General features: G+C 35.9%; 1 protein-coding gene and 1 pseudogene across 3 annotated transcripts in view; one reads left to right on the top strand and one right to left on the bottom strand.

Annotated features, from left to right (window-relative positions):
* The window catches only part of LOC119525729, a 237517-nt gene that overhangs the window by 97171 nt on the left and 118283 nt on the right, over positions 1-22063 (top strand). Inside the window, exons 3-5 of one of the 3 annotated variants that reach the window (XM_037824537.1) lie at positions 11947-12002; positions 13134-13225; positions 20953-21053. The gene's annotated coding sequence lies outside the window, so the exon portion shown is untranslated. Of the gene's footprint in view, positions 1-11946; positions 12003-13133; positions 13226-20952; positions 21158-22063 lie in introns of those variants that run through there. The other 2 variants (XM_037824536.1, XM_037824538.1) reach the window with 2 other exon arrangements.
* Positions 1-22063, bottom strand: part of LOC119525719 — a 60657-nt pseudogene that overhangs the window by 4050 nt on the left and 34544 nt on the right.

Below are 22063 nucleotides of genomic sequence, written 5' to 3'. Positions count from 1 at the left end.
CAAATTGTACTATCAATTGTGAATGTTAACACCATATAATTGTTCATTCATCATCCCCATCAATTTTTTGAACATTTTTCATGTACCCAAAAAGGTGAAGATAAGAATAGGAAAAAATAAGAGTAAAGCATAACACTTCCCCTATTTTTGTTCCCCCACCCTATTTTTCCTTCAGATTTTTGTCCCCATTTTCTAGTTATCCATCCATACACTGGATAAAGGGGAGTATGAACCACAAGGCTTTCCCAATCACATTGTCACCCCTTGTAAGCTACATTGTTATACATACATCAAGATTCCAGTCTACTTGGTTGCAGTTAGTTAGTTTCAGGTATTTACTTCTAGTTATTCCTATGTGTAAAAATCTAAAAACAGTTATCAATTAATGCATAAGAGTGCCACCAGAGTGATCTCTCAACTTCATTTGGAATCTCTTGGCCACTGAAACTTTATTTCATTTCATTTCACATTCCCATTTTGGTCAAAGAGGTGTACTCAATACCACAATGCTGGGTCCAGATTTATCCCTGGGAGTCATATCTCACATTGCCAGTGAGGTATACACCCTTGGGTGTCAGGTCCCACATAAGGGGGATGGCAGTGATTTTACCCACCAGTTGGCTTAGCTAGAGAGAGGGCCACATTTTAGCAACAGTTACTCAAGGCAGAGACTCCTAGGCACAATTATACCCCAGTTTAGCCTCTCCTTTGCAGAAACAAGCTTTTTAAAGGCAACTCTTGTGATAGAGGGCCTTGGCCCATCATCCCACCAGTCCTCAATGTTTGTGAAAACATCAACAGTCATCCGGGTGAGGAATCCCAATACCTCTGAATTTTCCCCCAGATCCTCAAAGGGGCTCTACATATATTTTCATTGTAATTTTTCAATTAACTTTATCAGAAATTTAGAAAAAATACAGGTAAAAAAACACTTCAACAAAAGTAAAATAAAGAATAATAAAATCTAATAACCTATAATAACTACATTACTAGCAAAATGTTCCTGCTGTCTCCCAGGAGAATATTTAGACTGTAACTCAGCAAAGGAATAAGAAAAACAAGTAACCTAAAATAACTACATTTTTGTGAATTTGTTCCTACCATTCCCCCCAGAAGTTAACAAACCATAGTCATTTCTGAGCATTCCCAGAACATTTAGTTTACACACAATTACTTATCTCTTCTTATTAGATTATCATTGCCCCTTCACTATTTGCTGTCTATTGCTAGATCCCCTACATTCTACATTTTAAACCATTTATTTTACATTTTTCAGTGTTCACCTTGGTGGTAACATGCAATATTTCTCTTTTTGTGCCTGGCTTATTTCACTCACCATTACATCCTCAAGATTTATCAATGTTGTCATATGTTTCATGACCTCATTCCTTCTTACTGCCACATAGTATAGCATAATGTGAATACAACACATTTTTACCCACTCATCTGTCAAAAGACATCTGGGTTGTTTCCATCTCTTAGCAATTGTGAGTGTTGCTGCTATGGACATTCACATGCAGATATCTGTTTGTGTTAGTGCTTTCAGATCTTCCAGAATTTGTCAAATGCTTTTTCAGCATCTATTGGAATGATCATTTGCAGTAGCTACATCAAACTGTACCTCTATATCTAGTTCTCTGAGGAACTGCCAGGTTGTCTTCCAGAGTGGCTGTACCATTAGAAAGCCCACCGACAATGAATAAGAGTTCCAGTTTCTCCACATCCTCTCCAACATTTGTAGTTTCCTGTTTAATGGCAGCCAATCAAATTGGTGTGAGATGGTATCACATTGTTGTCTTTATTTGCATCTCCTTAGTAGCTAGTGATGCTGAACATTTTTTCATGTGTTCTTTGCCCATTTGTATTTCATTTTCAGGGAACTGTCTTTTCATATGTTTTGCCCACTTTATAAGTGGTCTGTCTGTACTTTTGTTCAGTTGTACTATTTCTTTCTATATGAAAGATATCGGTTTTTTGTCAGATACATGGTTTCCAAATATTTTTTCCCATTGAGTTGGCTACCTCTTTACCTTTTGGACAAATTCCTTCAATGTACAGAAGCTTTCAAGTTGGAGGAATTCCAATTTATCTGTATTTTTTCTTTCATTCCTAGTGTTTTGTGCATAAAATCTAGGAAATGAACTACTAATACAGGGTCATGAAGAGGTTTCCCTCCATTGTCTTCAAGGAGTTTTATGGTACTGTCTTTTAAGTTGATGTCTTTAATCCATTTTGAGTTAACTTTTGTATAGCATGTGTTTTAGGGGTCCTCTTTCATTCTTTTGGATATGGATATCCAGCTCTCCCAGCCCCATTTATTGAAAACACTTTATGTCTGAGTTCAGTAGTTTTAGCAGCCTTATCAAAGACCCATCTACCATAGATTTTGGGGTTTACCTCCAAATTCTCAATTTGTTTCCATTGATCAATATGTCTGTCTTTGTGCCAGTACCATGCTATTTTGACTACTGTGACTTTATAATAATCTTCAAAGTCAAGGTATGTAAGTCCTCCTTCTTTTTTTCCTTTTGTAGAATATTTTAGCAATTCAAGGCATCTTCCCCTTCCAGATAAATTTGATAACTAGCTTTTCCAAGTCTGCAAAGTAGGTTGTTGGTATATTGATAAGGATTATATTGAATCTGCAGGTCAGTTTGGGTAGAATTATGTTAATGACATTTAGCCTTCCTATCCATCAACAAGGAATATTTTCCATCTTTTTAGGTCCTTTTCTATTTATTTTAGAAAAGTTATATAATTTTCTATGTAGAGATCTTTTACATCTTTGGTTAAGTTTATTCCTAGGTATGTGATTTTTTTTAATTGCTATTGAAAATTGTATCTTTTTCTTAAGTGACACTTCATTTTGGTTATTTCTGGTATATAGGAACATTAGTGAATTAGGTGCATTATTCTTTTATCCTGTTACTTTGCAAAATTTATTAGCTCAAGTAGCTGTGTTGTGAATTTCTCAGTGTTTTCCAGATGTAAGAACACATCATCTGCAAATCACAGGTTTACTTTTTCCTTTCCTATTTGGATGCACTATATTTTTTGTCTTGGTGGATTGCTCTGGCTAGCACTTATAGAACAATGTTGAATAATAGTGGTGACAGCAGGCCTCCTTGTCTCCTTCCTGATTTAGAGGTAAGGTGTTCATTGTCTTACCATTGAGTACTATGCTCACTGTGGGTTTTTCATATATGCCCTTAATCATACTGAGGAAGTTTCCTTCAATTCCTACTTTCTGAAATGTTTTTATCAATAAAAAGGATGCCGGATTTTGTCAAAAACTTTTTCAGCATTTATGGAGGTGATCATTTGTTTTTTCCCTTTTGATTCGTTAATGTGCATTGATTTTCTTATGTTGATTTTCTTATGTTGAACTATCCTTGCATGCCTGGAATGAGCCCCACTTGGTCATAGTGTATTATTTTTTAAAATGTTTCTTTGGATTCAATTTGCAAGTATTTTGTTAAGAATTTTTGTGTCTATATTCATTAGGAAGATTGGCCTGTAATTTTCTTTTCTTGAAGCACCTTTACCTGATTTTGTATAAGAGTGATGTTAGCATCATAAAATATTTTAAGTAGTGTTCCATTTTCTTCAATGTTTTCAAAGAGTTTAAGCAAGATTTTTGTCTCTTCTTTTTGGAATTTTTGTTAGAATTCCCCTGTGAAGCCACTAGCACTGGGCATTTATTTGTGGGAAGTTTTGATGACTGCATTTCTTTGCTTGTGATTGGTTGAGGGCTTCTATTTCTTCTCTGGTAAGTAAAGGGTTGTTCATGTGTTTCCAGGAAATTATCCATTTTCTCTATATTATCTAGTTCGTTGGCACTCAGATTTCCATATTATCCTCATAATTTTTTTTTAATTTCTTTAGGATCCACAGTAATGTCACCTTTCTCATTCATCATTTTGTTTATTTGGGTCATCTCTCTTTTTTATTTTGTCAGTCTTCTTAGGGGTTTTTCAATCATATGAATCTCAATGTAAAAAAAATTGGTGATATTACTCCCTCTATTTTTCTATTCTCTGTGTCATTTATTTCTGCATTAATCTTTGTTATTTCTTTTCTTCTACTTGGTTTAGGATTAGTTTGCTGTTCAATTTCTAGTTTCTTCAGTTGTTCCATTAGTTCTTTGAATTTAGCTCCTTGTTCCTTTTAAATGTATGCATTTAGAGCTCTAAATCCCCCCATACTGCCTTTGCTACATTCCATAAGTTTTGATATGTTGTGGTCTCATTTTCATTCTTTTCTATATATTTAGCTGTTTCTCTTGTTATTTCTTTTTAATCCACTGAATTTTTTAGGTGTGTGTTTTTTAACCTCCAGATATTTGTGAATTTTCTAAGTTCTCTGATGGTTATTGAATTTTAATCACATTCCATTCTGATCAGAGAATGTACTTGGAATAATTTCAATCTTTTTAAATTTATTGAGGCTTGTTTTATGGCCCAGCATATGATGCATTCCATGGGAAGATCCATGAGCCTAGAGAAGAATGTGTATCCTGGTGATTTGGGATATAATGTTCTATATATGTCTGTTAGTTTGAATTAATTTATCAGATGGTTTAGGTTTTCAATTTCATTATGGTCCTCCTTGATCTATCAGTAGGACTAAGTGATATATTGAAGTCTCCCACAATTATTGTGCAAATATCCTTTGCTTGCTTTAGTTTTGGCAATGTTTGTCTCATGTATATTTGAGCACCTTGGTTGGGTGCATAACATTTATGGTTGTTATTTCTTCTTGTTGAATAGTCCCTTTTATTAGTATGCAGTGATCTGCTCTGTCTCTCATAACATCCTTGCTTTTAAAGTCTATTTTATCTGAGATTAATATTGCTACTCCTGCTTTCCTTTGACTGTAGTTTGCAAGAAATATTTTCCCATCCTTTCACTTTCAATTTCTTTGTGTCTCTTTGTTGAAGATGAGTCTCTTGTAAGCAACATATTTATGGCTCATATTTTTTAATACATTCTGCCCAACTCTGTCTTTTAATTCATGAGTTTAATACATTCACATTCAATGTTATTGCTGTGAAGGCATTTATTGAATCAGCCATCATATCCTTTGTTTTATGTTTGTCAGATATATTTTTCCCTCTCTATTTTAATTTCCTTTAACATATCCTTACTAAATCTCTTTAGTTCTGAACATTTCTCCATACCTCTCTTTCCTTTGTTTCTCTTGCAGGAGGGCCCCATTTAGTATCTCAAGTAGGGCATGTCTCTTGCTAGCAACTTCTCTCAACATTTGCCTGTGAAAAATTTCAGCTCTTCCTCAAATTTGGGGTTTAGCTTTGCTGGATAAAGAATTCTTGGTTGGCAATTTTTCCCTTTCAGAATTTTCAACAAGTCATGTCCCTGCCTTTTTGCCTCCATGGTGGCCACTGAGTAGTCACTGCTTTGTCTTATGCTGTTTCCCTTGTGTGTGGTGAATTGCTTCTCTCTTGCTGCTTTCAGAACTTGCTGTTTCTCTACAGCATTTGACAATATGATCAGAATATGTCACCAAGTGGTTTATTGGGGGGATTTAATCTGGAGTTTGTTGTACATCTATGATTTGTGTATTTATATTGTTTAGAATGTATGGGAATTTTTCCCCTACAATTTCTTCAAATACTCTCCCTAGACATTTATCCTTGTCTTTCCCTTCTGGAACACCAATGATTCTTACATATCTGTATTTTGTGTTCTCCATCACATCCCTGAGGTCCATTTTGATATTTTTGATTTTTTACTCATTCTTTCTTTTGTACTTTCACTATCCATTCTGGCCTCTTCCAGGTTGCTGATTCTCTCCTCAGCTTCCTCTAATCTAGTATTGTGTGTATCCAGAATCTTTTTAATTTGATACACAGTTTCTTTTATTTCCATGAGATCATCTATTTTTTTTAAATTTATTCTTGCAAATTCTTCTTTATGCTCTTCTAGGGTCTTCTTCATGTCCTTTATATCCTATGCCATGATCTTGCTTGTTTTCACTGGTTCTTTGACTAATTGCTCCAAGTACTTTGTCTCTTCTGATATTTTGATTTGTGTGTTTGGATTTGAGTCATCCATTACTTCTGGTTTCTTTGTGTGCTTTAAAATTTTCTGTTGTTTTGGCCTCTTGGCATTTGCTAATCTTGATAGGGTTCTTTTAGGATATACAGATTTATTTAAAGAATTGTCTCTAATTTGTCAGAGCTGTAGCTTGGGGGTGTGCACTTTCTCTGAGTTACCAGGAGATGGCACCAGTGAGTGACTTATTACCATCAATCCTGTTCTCCCAACTTTGTGTATCTGGTGAGAGGAGTCCAGATATTGTAGGGGTTCAATCAGTGCCTCAAATTTCCATGTATAATTGGTGCTGCCAGCCCTGCATATGGGGTCTGTAGTGTTTAGGGAGGGATGGCAGGTTAAAGAATCAAATCTATCAGGCATTCATGGAAACTTAAAGCTCTTGCAGGGGTCCAAAATTTTGACTCAGGTTCCCATACTCTCTCTCTTCCACAGACCCACAAGTCACCTTTATTGATGTAGGGCCTCTTGAACTTCTGGGTGGGTCCCATCTCTAAAGGCCTCTGGGTGTGTGAAGACAGCACAGTGTCACAGGTAAGCACAGTCTCCAAGGGAAACTGGGCAGCTGTGCCTCTCAGGGTGTTCCCAGCCCACTGAGAGGTTGGTTCTATGGCATGTCTTAAATTGCCCCTTCAGCAGACCTCTGCCTTCTTAGGACCAGGAAAATTAGCTCTGGGTGTACAAAAGCTATTATTGATACCAGATACTTAGGTTGGTGCCCAGGGTTTGGAAGGAGCTTCCCACTGCACTTGACTGTGCTGTGTAGCTCTGGGCCAAGGTACCACATGGGAATTCCAAGCCCACTGATTATGGTGAGCAGGGTGTTCACTTGTTATCTTAAGCCTCTTTCTCTCTCTTTCTGCACTTTAGTAAGTCCTAGTAGCTCTGGGCACACATAGGCAGGGGGAAGTCCTGTCACTCTCCTATAGAGACCAGTGATCCAGGTGTGGCCACATGACAATCCAGAAACTCTGCCTGATGCTGCAGATAAGTCTGCTCTGGCCACTGTGCAAAGGAGTGGAGCATGAGCCCTTTCTCTGCAGGGAAACTTGGAGGACAATCAACCCAGAACCTCTTTAGTCTCTACAATTTCTTCCTTGCATTAGCTGTGCTCTGGGAAGTATGAATGGCTGCAAGGATGCAACTTGTCCCCATCAAGGCAGCCCTCAAGTAACTAGCTTTACCAAGTTACCTCTATTTTGTGGAAGCAAATTAAATCTCTCAAATTCTCCTTGGTGCCTTGACAAAAGTGATCCAGAAGGGCTATGCTTTATTTTTTCCTAAGATTTCAAGAACTCCTTGAGCCATAAGGTATCTTGCAGCCACAGGGTACTGCTTAGAGTTGCTCTAATCATGGGTACCCATGAACTTCAGTTACCATTGTTTGAGGGCCTTGAACAGTGACGAGGGATATGCATTACTAGACCTTCTCAAATCCCCCTGTGGAATCACTAATCTGAAACAGTTAGCAAGCTCTACCATGTAACCTGGGAATAAATGGAATATCCATTAACTCTCTTTGAACCACGGAGTTTACAAATACCATTTGTTAGCAATCTTCAAGAATGTGTCTTGGCTTCTACTAATGTTACCAAAGACCCATTGGTTTTGCTGCAGATATGCCCCCACAGCACCCTTGAGAATCCCAAAAGGATTTCTCAACCACTCTATTGGTGAAGTGTCCCAGGGAACTGTGAAATTCCTGCTAATGATCTTCTAGAATTCATCCAGAATGTCCTGCAGCCTTTTGTAGTTCCTCCATAGTTATCCCACAGGGACTCCATGTCTTCTTTCCAGAATGGCATTATCTTTAATTGTCTACACTGCTCCCTGTGTCAGTGTTGTCAAGGATTGAGTTCAGCTGCCTGGTATTTTTGATATAAAATAGCCAAAGCCAAAATGGAAGTAAACAATGCATGTAAATCACTTAGTGTGATAATGAAAGCAACAGGGTCAATCAAAGAAAGATGCCAACTCACATCTGTTCCATTTCCCTATGGAACAGAGCCACCAGCAGAGGGTCCAAAGGATCAATACAGACACAGTGTCATCTCATAGCTGAGGGATCACTGATCAAAAGGCTCCTGCTCTTTTATGGATCCAGGGTCTAGGGTTTAAAATACTGTAAAGTGAATCAGCATGGAGAAAGCATCCTCAATATCTCCACTTCCTCCCTCAAATAAGAAGTTCTCAGCAGGGACCCTGAGGAAGGCCTCCATTATGGTCCCTAATACAGAGTTCTTATGGAGGCTTGGGCTAGGAATGCAGTTATGCAGACCACCATATTTGGGCAGGGAGACCTGAGTCCTTGACTATAATTCCCTTCAGAAAGCATTCAGCTGTGCACTATCTGGTATGGGGAGGTCAACTTTCCCCTACCTTACATGTACTGTAAATCCTATAATTGCCTTTAGCCAGTATGGAATAAACACATAAGGGTTTGTAAAAAGCTGGACTCCTCAAAGGCAATGAATATTGATTCAATTAGAATGTAGATAGATCAGAAATTAGGGGCAAATATATTTTAATTTAATGAATTAACCATATTAGCACAGTCAATATTAATGGATAAGCTATTACTTTGTTGAACAAATATTAATACTCTAAATTTAATCTTTATTCAGTAGAATAGTGTGACTATATATTGTTAATTGGAAAGGAGGAATATATTATATTCCAAATCAGTTTTAAACACATAATTATAAAAATGGTCCAAAGATGAAAACCTCAGAATCCTAGAAGTTTTCTGTTTTCCTCAATATTTTTGTGATCTTTTCTTTCACTTCACTGGTAACCAATCCTTTGATGGTAAGTGCACAGTGATAGCACATATTTTGGCAAATTAATAATGAGAGCCTATTCTGGACCACAATTCAAATGAGTGTCACAATTCCTTTTGGCCAGTATGGCCAAATTACATACTTTTGCAAAAAAACTGAAAGCAAAATAAGGACTGTGGAATTCAAAGCTAACTTTATATGCACATCATTACAGTATCTTTTCATTCTGCCAAGGTAACAAATAACTTACAATATAGAGGCTGCTCTAATAGCCTGGGTCTAGAGTATGCACATTGTGGACTAAATCCTTCACCAACACACAAGGGATGTAAGGGATGTGTGTCACAAGTTGAAAATCATCTTTGTGGCTCTCAGCACAGACTTAAGGTTTTTTGGTTACTACAAAATAAAAGTAGTCACAGTTGAGTCATGCAATGTCACTTTTCCAAAGAAGCCATACCAGCTTATACACACACACAGTACTGTAAATGCATTTCATTTATGCCACATCCTTACCAACAGTTTGTGTTTCCAGATTTATTTTTTCCAATCTATTAAATTTTTAGCAGAACCTTCTTTTGGTTGTAATATTTATTTTCCTTATACTAATGCTGCAGAACAGATGGTCACCTATAAATGATATATTTATGTTTCTACTTATTTGAAATTCTTTTTAAAGTATGAGTTATGTTTTTTCCCTTGCTTTGGGGTTTGCAATACTGTGCCATTTTGTTAGGTCTTGAGACTAAATTTCTTCATTTTATAGCAATCAAATTCAAAAATATTTCATGTATTTTTATTTCTTTTCCTCTTCTTCCTCCTTCACCTTCTGATAGTTTATTTTATTCTTTATGGTTAAGAAGATATCTTCTGAAATATTACATCATTTTCACATTTTCCTCTTTGATCTTCTTAGAATTGGTTTGTGTAGGACCAGAAAAAATGAATGCAATTTTATTTTTTAATTTTTAATCTAGTTCCTGTCACTATGTACTGAGGTAGATATAGATATACATATACATCTCAGTACCTATTGACAGAAATTGGACTAAAATCTAAATTTTATTGTTATAATGCAGTATACCTCTTCTGAATATAGCCTCTTCTGTTCTACATATTAATATTTATTAAAATTATATAAAAATTAAAAAATCAAAGTATTTATGTATGTATAATTTCTATACAGTAGTTTGCTACATCTGTCAATATTGAGTTTTCTATATGTAACCCTATGCTATTGCATTGGTTACTTGTTTGCTTCTACAACAATGCCATGTTTACATTTATTTTATAGTAAGATGATATGTGTTAAAAAATCCTACTACTTTTTATTCATTTGAAATATTTATGATATTTGAGCCTTATGAATTTTTGAAGTGAATATGTCAAATTCTCAAGAAATATATATGCTGGGATTAATAATGTTGAGTCTTTCAATCAAGTAATATGGCCAATTGCTCCATTAGATTACTTCCTTAATATCTCTAAAAGATATTTTACATTTTCTCCATAAGATCTTACATATTTCTATTTCTATATATATTTCATGCTATTTTCAATAGTTTCATTTAAAATCCACTTTCTATTTATCCTATTATTTTATACTTTATTGAATTTTGCATATTTCCTTTTCAAACCATTTTCAAATATTATTTTCATAAAATGTGTGCAGATTTTATTTATTCTTAAATTTCACATCAGATTGGCTACTAATGCAAGTTCTGTTTCTGATTTCCAGTTTCTTGTGTATTCTCTTTGCTTTGTCTTATTTCATATGTTACTTAATAAATTTGGTAAGAGTGGTCTTAGTACAGTTCCTTATCGATGGATGCCTCTACCATGCACATTTAAATTTGTGTGATGTTTGAATAATGAGGTTTATCTTTGAATATTTACTTTTACCGAGTAACTATTTTTACAGAGAAAAAAGGTTTTCCTCCTAAATCTTTGATAATTTTCATAATGATTAAGTATTTTATTGAAAAAGATACCTCTTCTACAAAGAATTACCATTTAATCTTTAAATTTTAACCTCAGTTGTGGTAATGACTTTTTATGTTTAGTTTTCTAAAGTTAAATCACCTGTTTTCTGAGAAAATACCACTTGGTCATGATAAATTGATATACTGATATATTGTATTGGTCATGATATATTTTTATATTGTATTTTTGTATTGTATTTTTGTATCACTCATTTTTATTTATTTTTGAAATTCCATGTTTCTTTACATTATTTTTTATAAAACCTGATTCATTATTTTTTATAAAACCTGATTCATAGTTTCTTTTTTATGATCTTCTCTTTGGCATCTCTTTATCTTTAGTGCTTGAATGATCATAATCAATTGTGTAGGATTTTCAAAAATTCCCATATGCCATTATACATGTAAGAGCATGTCTTTCTTAGCAATATAAAGTTAATATTTGATTTTAATATACATCTTTCACTTTTTTCTGTTTTCTTATTTCCAGATATTGGCACTCTTAATTTGGTAATCATTGTCAAGTTTTTATTTTATTCTATTTTTCAAATACTAATTTTATTCTTTAGGTCTTTATGTTCTCTCCACAGTATTTTCTCATACTGCATTTGATTTCTTTCACCTGTCATATTTGTAAATCTCATAAATGCATTTTTTTATAATTCATTCCTCTTTTCACATTGTTTTCTCCCTATATATGTGTGTGTGTGAATGTGTATATACATAAATATATGTGAGTTTATTGAAATGGGTATTCTTCACTCACATTAAAATTTTTCATTGTTTTGTGCAGATGTGTAGATGTGTTTGCATTTCTGTGGCTATATTCTTAAACCCAGTGGCCCCAAATATACACTTATAATATCAAAAAGGACTGTGCAGTCATTTTTGTTTTCTTGTGATTTGTGGTATTTTTAAGGAACTCAGGTCTTGAGCAATGTCACATATGGAATGAGTAAACTGGCAGAATTGACTTGGTGATAACAAATAAACTGAAAGCATTGACTTATGTTAAGAGTGGATAAAGCATCTCAGAGTTCCATAAATTACATAAATTTATAAGAATCAAATAAATCTGCTTATTACATTTTCTTTTTTTTCCTTTTTTAGGGTAATTCATTGCTATCTTTGGATTGGGACTACCTGCCTGATACACACATGCAGGTGTAAGTAGTTTTCCTTCAATATATTTTCCCATTTATGCAATAGCCATGCTCTGGTAGTTGGAGCTTTCATGTACCCCAGAAAATGCAATGTTCTTTTAATCCATTATTGTAGATACAGATCCATTGTCAGTGGGACCTTTCAGTTAGGATTTTTCAATTGAGATGTGACCCAGCCCATACAAGGTGGGTACTAAAGTTTACTGGAGTTCTTTATGACAGTATAAAAAACAGAGACACTGGAGAGAGCATAAAGTGAGAGAAACACCCAGGAGATATTCTGAGAGCCCACTGATGCTCAGAGAGAAAGCTGCTGGAATCAGAATTTGAAAGCAATGAAAACCAGGAGGATGTCATATGTCCTGCTACCTGACAGAGGAACTCCTGATGCCAGCAGTCTTTCTTCAGAGAAGATATCCTCTTAATGCCTTAATTTGGACATTTTCATGGCTTTAAAACTGTAACTTGTAACATAATAAATCCCTGATTTTAAAAGCCAACCAATTTCTGGTATATTGTATTCTACCAGCTTTAGCAAACCAAAATGCATGCTCAGAGACATTTTGGGTCTATATGTTCTGACAAGCTTTTTGTCACACCCATACATTTTTTTAATATGTCTAGCTGCTTTCTCCACTACTAACTGAATGATTATAACAGGATCTCAAATAAGGGAGAATAAATGAAATGCATCCAAAAAATACATATAACTACAGATTCATGCACAAACAGACATGTTGCTAGGTGTAATAAAAGGAAATCTATATATGCATATAGAGAGAGAGAAAGAGAGAAAGAGAGAGAGAACAAAAGGTAGATGATGTCAATATATACCCCAGGTGTAAAGGTTAAGTTCGTGTGTCGTCTTGGGAGGTTATGGTATCTCAATTTTTGGTCATTCAAACCCTGGCCTGATTGCTACTGTGAGGTGTTATTGTGGATTTAAATAATCAGTAAGGTGATTGCCCTTTTGCCATCTACAATACTTAATTGCATCCAACTCTAAGGGACTTTGTTTGACATATCACTACATTGTAAAATAATTAGGATAATTGTGCATTTATGAAGTTTATTTCCCCTTAGAATATAAGATTCATGAGCATTTTGTATTTTTTATATTTTCATTTCCCACAGCTGTGGCTGGAGCATATTACATGCTCAAAATTCCTGTGCTGAAAAGGAATGGATAAAAAGAAAACACAGAGGTGGAGCAAGATGGCAGAGTGGTGAGGTCTAGGTTGTAGTTACACCTTTGGGGCATTTGGTAGAAAGCCAGAAACTACATGGACCATACACCACAGAGGAATTTGAGATTAGACAATCTTCATACAACAGTCACAAATGTTTGGAACAGTTGAGACCAGTGAAATCTGTAAGTTATTGTGGCCCACTGACCTGTGCTTCTTCATGTCAGGCAAAATCCAAAGGGAGGAGGGACCAATCATGCTGGGAACCAGAAGGGAGAATGAATGCTGCAACTATAGAGAAACTGAGAGTAGACACCTGAAAATCTGGGAACAGTCAGCCCAGCTGAGAGGAGACAGGGTTAACAAAATTGCCAAAAATATAGAAAACAATATAAAACAGAGAGTTTTTGGAGTCAAGTGAACATAATACAGGGAAGGGCAGGGCTCAAACAGAATCAGGTGAATATGCAAATCCAGGGAGGGAGGGCTCTTGTCTGAAAAGCCAGCTTCTCTGCTTTCTTGTTTGCTCCTTAATCACCTCCAGCTCCTGGTCTTTTAGCATTTCAATAGTTCATTACATCTGCAAGAACTGTAAATAGTCCATACTGGGCTCTTAATTTTTAAAATTTTATCTCTTTTTCAAAAATAATTGCTGTCTGATGCCCACTACAGAAAGCCTCAAAGTTTTGCAAATTGGGCCCAGGCAAGAGCAGAGCTAAGACAGCTCTGAGAGACAAAGCAATAAGTCTGGTGGAGGATAAAATTCACTAATAACTTATAAGCACTTGTGGGGACTCAGAACCCAAGGGCTGGAATTCAGAAACTAGCTTGGGTCAGACATGCATGAGACAGGTTCAGGGTCTCCTGGAGATCTAAACTCTCCCTGCCTCCTTACACTGTTGGGGCATCTGCAGGCTGGCAAGCACCACCTGCTAGACAGCATAGGAGAAGCACAGAGTCTAAAGGCCTCACAGAAGGTTCTCATTTTCCAGGAAACTCCATACTCTCCTACCAAGACCTGGGCCTCTGGACTAGGAAAACCTGACTGGGGCTGACCATATATGAGGAGATCACCAGACAGAAAGGCTACATAAAGACAGGGCAAGATATAGAAAAATAACAGGTGAAAAACTCTGATCAACTAAACAGAATCTAAGTTAAAGGTCTAGAAAAAGCTGAACTGAAACACCAAAGGTTAGAGAACAAAGACAACAAACAAGAAAATCCTAGGTAAAAGAGTGAAAACAAACTCCAGAATAAAATAATCAAGAAAGTCAGATGGCTAGAGAGCTTAAGATAATGAAACATACTAGAAAACATGAAAATATGGACCAGCCAAAGGCACAGACTAACAGTTCAACTGAGATACAGGAGTTGAAGCAATTATTGCTAAATCAATTCAATGAGCTGAAGAAACAACTAGTTGGAGATCTTCAAACAAATCTAAATCAATTCAAAAATCAAGCCAATGAACTAGGGGAAAACATAGCAAAATAAATGAAGGATATAAGGACACTTGAAAACCATAAGGAAGAATTCATAAACTTGGTAAAAAAAAGACAGAACTTATGTGAATGAAGGGCATAATGGAGGAGATGAAAAAGATAATGGAGGGATACAAGAGTATATTTGATCAGGCAGGAGAAAGGATGAGTGAATTGGAAGACTAGACATCTGAATTCACACACATGAAAGAATACATGTGAAAAGAATGGAAAAATACTAGCAGGGCCATAGGGAGCTGAGTGACAACATGAAATGTACAAACATACATGTTATGGTGTCCCAGAGGGAGAAGAGAGGGGGGAAAGGGGCAGAAAGCATAATAGAAGTAATCACTGAAAATTTCCCAACTCTTATGAGAGACAGAAAATTAGAGATTCAAGAAGTACAGCACACCTCAAACAGAATAGACCCAAATAAATGTACTTCAAGACACTTAATGATCAGATTGTCCAATGTCAAAGACAAGGAGAGAGTTCTGAATGCAGCAAGAGAAAAGCAATCCATCAGCTTCAATGGAAGCTTGATAAGACTATGCATGCATTTCTCTGCAGAAACCATGGAGGCAAGAAGACAGTGGTATGATATGTTTAACACAATGAAAGAGAAGAACTGCCAACCAAGAATTCTATATCCAGCAAAACTGACCTTCAGATTGAGGGAGAGATTAAAATATTTTCAGAGAAACAGAGAATGAGAGAGTTCATAACTATGAGGCTACTGCTACAGGAAATACTAAAGGGTGTGCTACAGGCTGATAGGAAAAGACAGGAGGAAGAGGGTTGGAGAAGAGTGTAGAAATGAAGGAAGGGCAAAAAGAGAGATAGGAAAAAATGAGACATGACATATAAACTCCAAAAGACAAAATGATAGAAGAAAGTACTGCCCTTATGGTAATAATGCTAAATGTTAATTGATTACACCCTCCAATAATAAGACACAGACTGGCAGAATTGATTAAAGAACAGAACCCATGTATATGCTTTCTACAAGAAACTCACCTTAGACACAAGGACAAAAATAGACTGAAAGTGAAAGGCTGGAAGAAGATATTCCATGAAAACAGCACTCATAAAAAAGCAGGAGCAGCTATATTAGTAAAAGACAAAGTAGACTTCTACAGTAAAAATAATTAAAAGAGAAAAAGGACACTATATATTACTAAAAGTGTCAATTCATGAAGAAAACAATCATAAATATTTATGCACCACCTAGAGTGCCCCCAAATTTATGAGGCAGACACTGCATATATTGAAAGGAGAAGTAGATAACTCCACAATAATATTTGTAGACGTCAATACACCACCCTCATCAATGGATAGAATATCTAGACAGAGGATCAATGAGGAAATGGAGATGTTGAATTTTATGATGTATGAACTGGACTTGACAGACATTTATAGAGCACTACAACCCACAAAAGCATTATACACATTCTTCTCAAGTGCTCATGGAACACTTTCTAGGATAGACAACATGCTGGGTCACCAAGCAAGCCTCAACAAATTTAAAAATATTGATATTATGAAAAACACTATCTTGGATCATAATGGGATGAAGTTGGAAGTAAATAACAGGCAGAAGACTGTAAAATTCACAAATATATGCAGACTAAACAACCCACTCTTAGAAAACCATTAGATAAATAAAGGAAGAAATTCCAAGAGAAATTACTAAATACCTCAAGGCAAATGACAATGAAAACACAACATATCAAAACTTATGAGATGCAGCAAAGGTGGTGCTGAGAGGGAAATTTATTGCCTTCAATGCCTATATTAAAAGAGAAAAGAGAGAAAAAATTGAGGAATTAAGTGCCCACTTGGAGGAACTAGAGAAAGAACAGCAAATAAATTCCAAAGCAGACAGAAGGAAAGAAATAACAAAGATCAGAGCAGAGATAAATGAAACTGAGAACAGGAAAACAGTAGAGAAAATCAAGAAAACCAGAAGCTGGTTTTTCAAGAAAATGAACTAATTGATGGACCCATAGCTTGGCAAAGAAACAAAAAAAGAAAGTGGATGCAAAGAAATGCAATCAGAAAAGGGAAAGGAAACATAACTGACCCTGCAGAAACAAAGGAGATAAAGAAATGTTACTATGAGGAGAAACTATATGTTAATACACTAGACAACTTACATGAAATGGACAAATTTCTAGAAAAGCATAAACAACAAACATAGACCCAAGAAGAAATAGAGGACTTCAACAAACCAATCACAAACAAAGAGATTGAATCAATCATCAAAAACCTCCCAGAAAAGAAAAGACCAAGACCAGATGGCTTGACATGTGAATTCTACCAAACATTGAGGAAAAGTACTTCCAATACTGCTTAAACTCTTCAAAACAATTGAAGAGGAGGGAAAACTACCCAACTCGTTCTATGAAGCCAACACCTCCCTAATAAGAAAATCAAAGATACTGCAAAAAAAAGAAAATTATAGACAAATATCTTTAATGAATATAGATGCAAAAATCCTCAACAAAATACTGACAAATAGAATCCAGTAGCACATTAAAAGAATTATACACCACAACCAAGTGGGGTTTATTCTAGGTATGCAAGACTGGTTCAACATAAGAAAATCGTGGGATGGAGAGTGTCTTCTTGACCAGGGGGGGGATGTGAAGGGAGATGGGATAAGCTTCAGGGGCAGAGGGATTCTGGGGGGAGCTGAGAGGTCACTCTGGTGGGCACTCTTACGCACACTTTGGACAGCCCTTTTAGGTTCTAAAGAATTGGGGTAGCTGGTGGTGGATGCCTGGAACTATCAAACTACAACCCAGAACCCATGAATCTCAAAGACAGTTGTATAGGAGTGTGGCTTATGAAGGGTGACAGTGGGATTGGGAGGGCCATGGGAACCACACTCCACTTTGTCTAGTTTATGGATGGATGAGTAGAAAAATAGGGGAAGGAAACAAACAGACAAAGGTACCCAGTGTTCTTTTTTACTTCAATTGCTCTTTTTCACTCTGATTATTATTTTTGTTATTTTTGTGTGTGTGCTAATGAAGGTGTCAGGGATTGATTTAGGTTATGAATGTATAACTATGTAATGGTACTGTGAACAATCGAAAGCACGATTTGTTTTGTATGACTGCGTGGTATGTGAATATATCTCAATAAAATGAAGATTAAAAAAAAAACTAAAAAAAAAAAAAGAAAATCTATGAATGTGATACACCACGTCAACAAATCAAAACAAAAAAACACATGATTATGGTGATCGATGCAGAAAAGGCATTTGACAGCCTTTCTTGATGAAAACATTTCAAAGGACAGGAATAGAAGGGAATTTTCTCAACATGATAAAGGCAATATATGAAAAACCCACAGCTAACATTTTACTCAACAGGGAGGGACTGAAAGCTTTGCATGAAAGATCAAGAACAAGAGTGGGATGCCCTGTGTCAAAATTGCTCTTCAACAATATGCTGGAAGTTCTAGCTAGAGCAATCAGGAAAGAAGAAGGAATAAAAAGTATCCAAATTGGAGAGGAAGAAGTAAAACTTGCACTTTTTGAAGATGACATGATTCCATATGTAGAAAATCCAGAAAAAATCTACAGCAAAGCTATTAGAGCTAATCAATGAATTCAGCAAAGTAGCAGACCACAAGATAAACACCCAAAAATCTGCAGTGTTCTTATACACAAGTATTGTGCAACAAGAGGAAGAAATAAAATTATATTTACAATAGCAACCAAAAGAATCAAGTATTTATGAATAAATTTAACAAATGCCACAAAAGATCTATACAAAGAAATTATAAAAAAACTTAAAAAATCAAACAGGACCTAAAAAATGGAAGAACATACTGTATTCATTAATTGGATGAATAAATATAATTAAGATGTCAACTCTGCCTAAACTGATTTATAGATTCAATGCAATACCAGTTAAAATGCCAATTTAATTTGCAGAAATAAACCAATAATCAAATTTATTTGGAAGGCAAGGTGCCCTGATTAGCCAAAAACATCTTGAGAAAGAGGAACAAAGTAGGAGGTCTCATACTACCTGACTTTGGAGCATATTACAAAGCTACAGTGTGCAAAACAGTATGGTATTGGCAAAAGGAGAGAGAAACTGACCAATGGAATAAAATTGAGTGTTCAGAAATAGACTCTTGCATCTATGGACAATTGATCATTGATAAGGCAGTTGAGCCAAATCAACTGGGAGAGAGCAGCCTCTTCAATAAAAGGTGTTTGGAGAACTGGATATTCATTTCCAAAAGAATGAAAGAGGGCTCCTACCTCACACCTCATACAAAAATTAACTCTAATTGCATCAAATACTTACACATAAGCACTAAGACTATAAGACTCTTAGAAGAAAACTTGGGGCACTATCTTACAACTCCTGTAATAGGAGATGGTTTCCTAGACCTTACACCCAAGGCACAAGCAACCAAAGAACAAATAGACAAATGGGATCTCCTCAAAATCAAAGACTTTTGTACATTAAAGGACTTTGTTAGAAAAGTAAAAAGGCAGCCTATACAATGGGAGAGCGTATTTCAAAACCACTTATCAGATTATGGTTTAATATCCAGATTACAAAAAGCAATCCTACAACTCATCAACAGAATGGCAAACAACCCAATTAAAAAATGGGCAAAAGACATATACAGACATGTTTCCAAAGGGGAAATATGAATAGTTCAAAAACATATGTAAAAAATCTCAACTTCACTGACTGTTAGTGTAATGTAAATCAAAATAAAAGTGAGATGTCATCTCACACCTAACAGAATAGCCATTATCCAAAAAACAGAAAATGACAAGTGCTGGAGAGAATGTGGGAAAAGAGACACACTCATTCATTGCTGGTGGGAAAGTGGAATGGTGTAAACACTCTGGAAAACAGTGTGGAGTTTCTTCAAGAAGCTAAGTACAGATTTGTCATATGACTCAACAATTCCATTGCTAGGTATATACTCAAAAGTACTGAAATTTAAGATACAAATGGACATTTGTAAACTGATGTTTATTGTAGCACTATTCCTGATTGCAAAGAAATGGAAACAGCCCAAATGTCCATCCATGGATGAGTGGATAAAAAAAAAACTGTGGTATATAAACATGATGGAATATTATGAAGCTGTATGACAGAACAAAGGCATGGAACATATGGTAACCTGGATTAACCTTGAGAACATTATGTTGAGAGAAGTTAGCCATAAACAAAAGACAAATACTGTATGGTTTCACTAATAAGAGCCAACATTAATGAGCAAAGTCTTAAAGTTAAAAGCTGATAACACAGGCTACCAGGAGATAGAAAGATGATATAAGTCAGGCATCTGATGCTGAAGGACTAAAGAAATGTTCAGCAGGGTTGATTGTGTAGATCTAGAATTAGGTAGCATAATACTGTGTAATGGTAGCATAATATTGTAAGCACATGGAACAAAGATGTCTGTGAATAAAGCTGAAAGAGGTGGGATAGGGGAATGTGCGATACCAGAGGTAATGATAAGTGATGAAGACTGGGACTGTATAAGTTGGCAAAAACTGGAGTGGCAAATGACTGTTGCTAAATGTACAAATATAAAAATGTTCTCACATGTGGGAGAACAAATGAATGTCAGCCATGTAGAGTTTTGAAAAAGGGATAGTATTTTGGAAAAAACATAAAGCAAACTGGAGTCTATGGTTAACAGTAACATTTCAATATGGTTCCATTAAATATAAGAAAGGCAATATAAAACAGTTAAATGTGTATGAGAGGGGGATATGGGGGAGGGATGTGAGATTCTTGGTGGTGGTGCTGTTTTCTGTCCTTACTATTATATTGCATTGTATGATATTTTTATTTTCTTTTTATTATATTTTTTATTATTCACCAAAACAAAATTTTCCATAATAATAAATATGTTCAAGGGCTGACTGTGGTGATAAATGTAGAACTATGTGATGAAGCCATGAGCAACTCATTGTACACTGTTGATGGTTGTATGTTATGTGACTATGTCTCTATAAGGTTGTAGGAAAAATATAAATAGAGATAAGAGTGCTGGAGAAAACATGGAGAGAGGAATGTATCTATTTACTGTTGATAAGGAGGTGAAATGGTGTAGCCTTCCTGGAGGTCACTTTGGAGGCTACACAAGAAACTAAGTATGTGGGCCATAAGGTCCTAAAACCTCATAATGCATTATGTATTTGTAAGATCTGAGAGCAGGGACATGAATGAACATTTGCACATTGGTGTTTATAGAGGCAGTATTCATGATTTGCAATGTTTGCAGGTGGCCTATGGGTACATTCAGGAACAGTATGAACTGTGGTGTATGCATATGACGGAATACTGAAGAACTATGAGAACGAGTGAAGCTGTGAGACATACAAGGTAAATGGATCCTGTAGACTGCATGTTGAGTGAAGTACACCAGAAACAAAGGCAAACACTATAATGCCTCACCAATATGGACTAACTACAATGCGTAAACTCAGAATTGAATCTTAGAGCACAGCCTAACAGGGAAATGATTATTGTAATTATCCCTAGATTGTAACCTCTTAGAGCAGTCAAATCTATTCCTGAATTGTAATGGTTATCTCCAAAATCTGAGATGTTGATCCCTTAGTGTATAACCTGATTGGTCTCTGGAACATTGGGTATCTGTGTTACACCTGAAAATCAGAGCTGGAGCTCAGCAGATATGAATATCAGTATTAACACATAGACCAACTGTTAAAAAAAAAAGATGAAATGGAGCCCAGAATTCAATTAGAGATATGAATAAAACAGATCTGTTTAAGACTCAAACAAATCAACCTAATGGGTAAAGGTTGAAACTGGCTGTGTGTTAAACTTCAAATTCCATGTGAAACCAAGGTAAGAGATGTTTATATGGTGCAGGATCTATATTATCTAAGCAATATAACTTCTACATTCAGTTTGTTCAAACACCACAATTGCATGGAACTTTGATTAGAAAGTGAGCTATGGTAGGTCTGCATAGATTAGAATGTGATAACAACACATCCTAAAGTAATTTGGATGGAGAATAAAAATGTATATTTGGGAACCCCTTGAAGAGCTGGGGGAGGATGCAAAGTTGTTGGACTTCCTCACCTGGATTGTAGCTGATATTCTCACAAACATTGGGGATTGATGGCTTGATGTGCTGAGACCCTCTGTCTTGGGGCTGGCCTCTATGAATCTGGTTGCTGCAAGGAGAGGCTAAACCTACTTACAGTTGTGCCTAATAGTCTCCTCCTGAGTGTCTCTTTTTTGCTCACATGTGGCCCTCTGTCTAAGTCACCTTTGCAGGTGATCTCACTGCCCTCCACCCTACATGGGATCAGACTCCCAGGGGTGTAAATCTCCCTGGCAATGCATGGCAATGCAGGATA

Source organism: Choloepus didactylus (assembly GCF_015220235.1).
Source record: "Choloepus didactylus isolate mChoDid1 chromosome 26 unlocalized genomic scaffold, mChoDid1.pri SUPER_26_unloc1, whole genome shotgun sequence".
NCBI classification, from domain to species: domain Eukaryota; kingdom Metazoa; phylum Chordata; class Mammalia; order Pilosa; family Megalonychidae; genus Choloepus; species Choloepus didactylus.
Note: the sequence above shows the minus strand (reverse complement) of the source record. Positions and strands in the feature narration are given on the sequence as shown.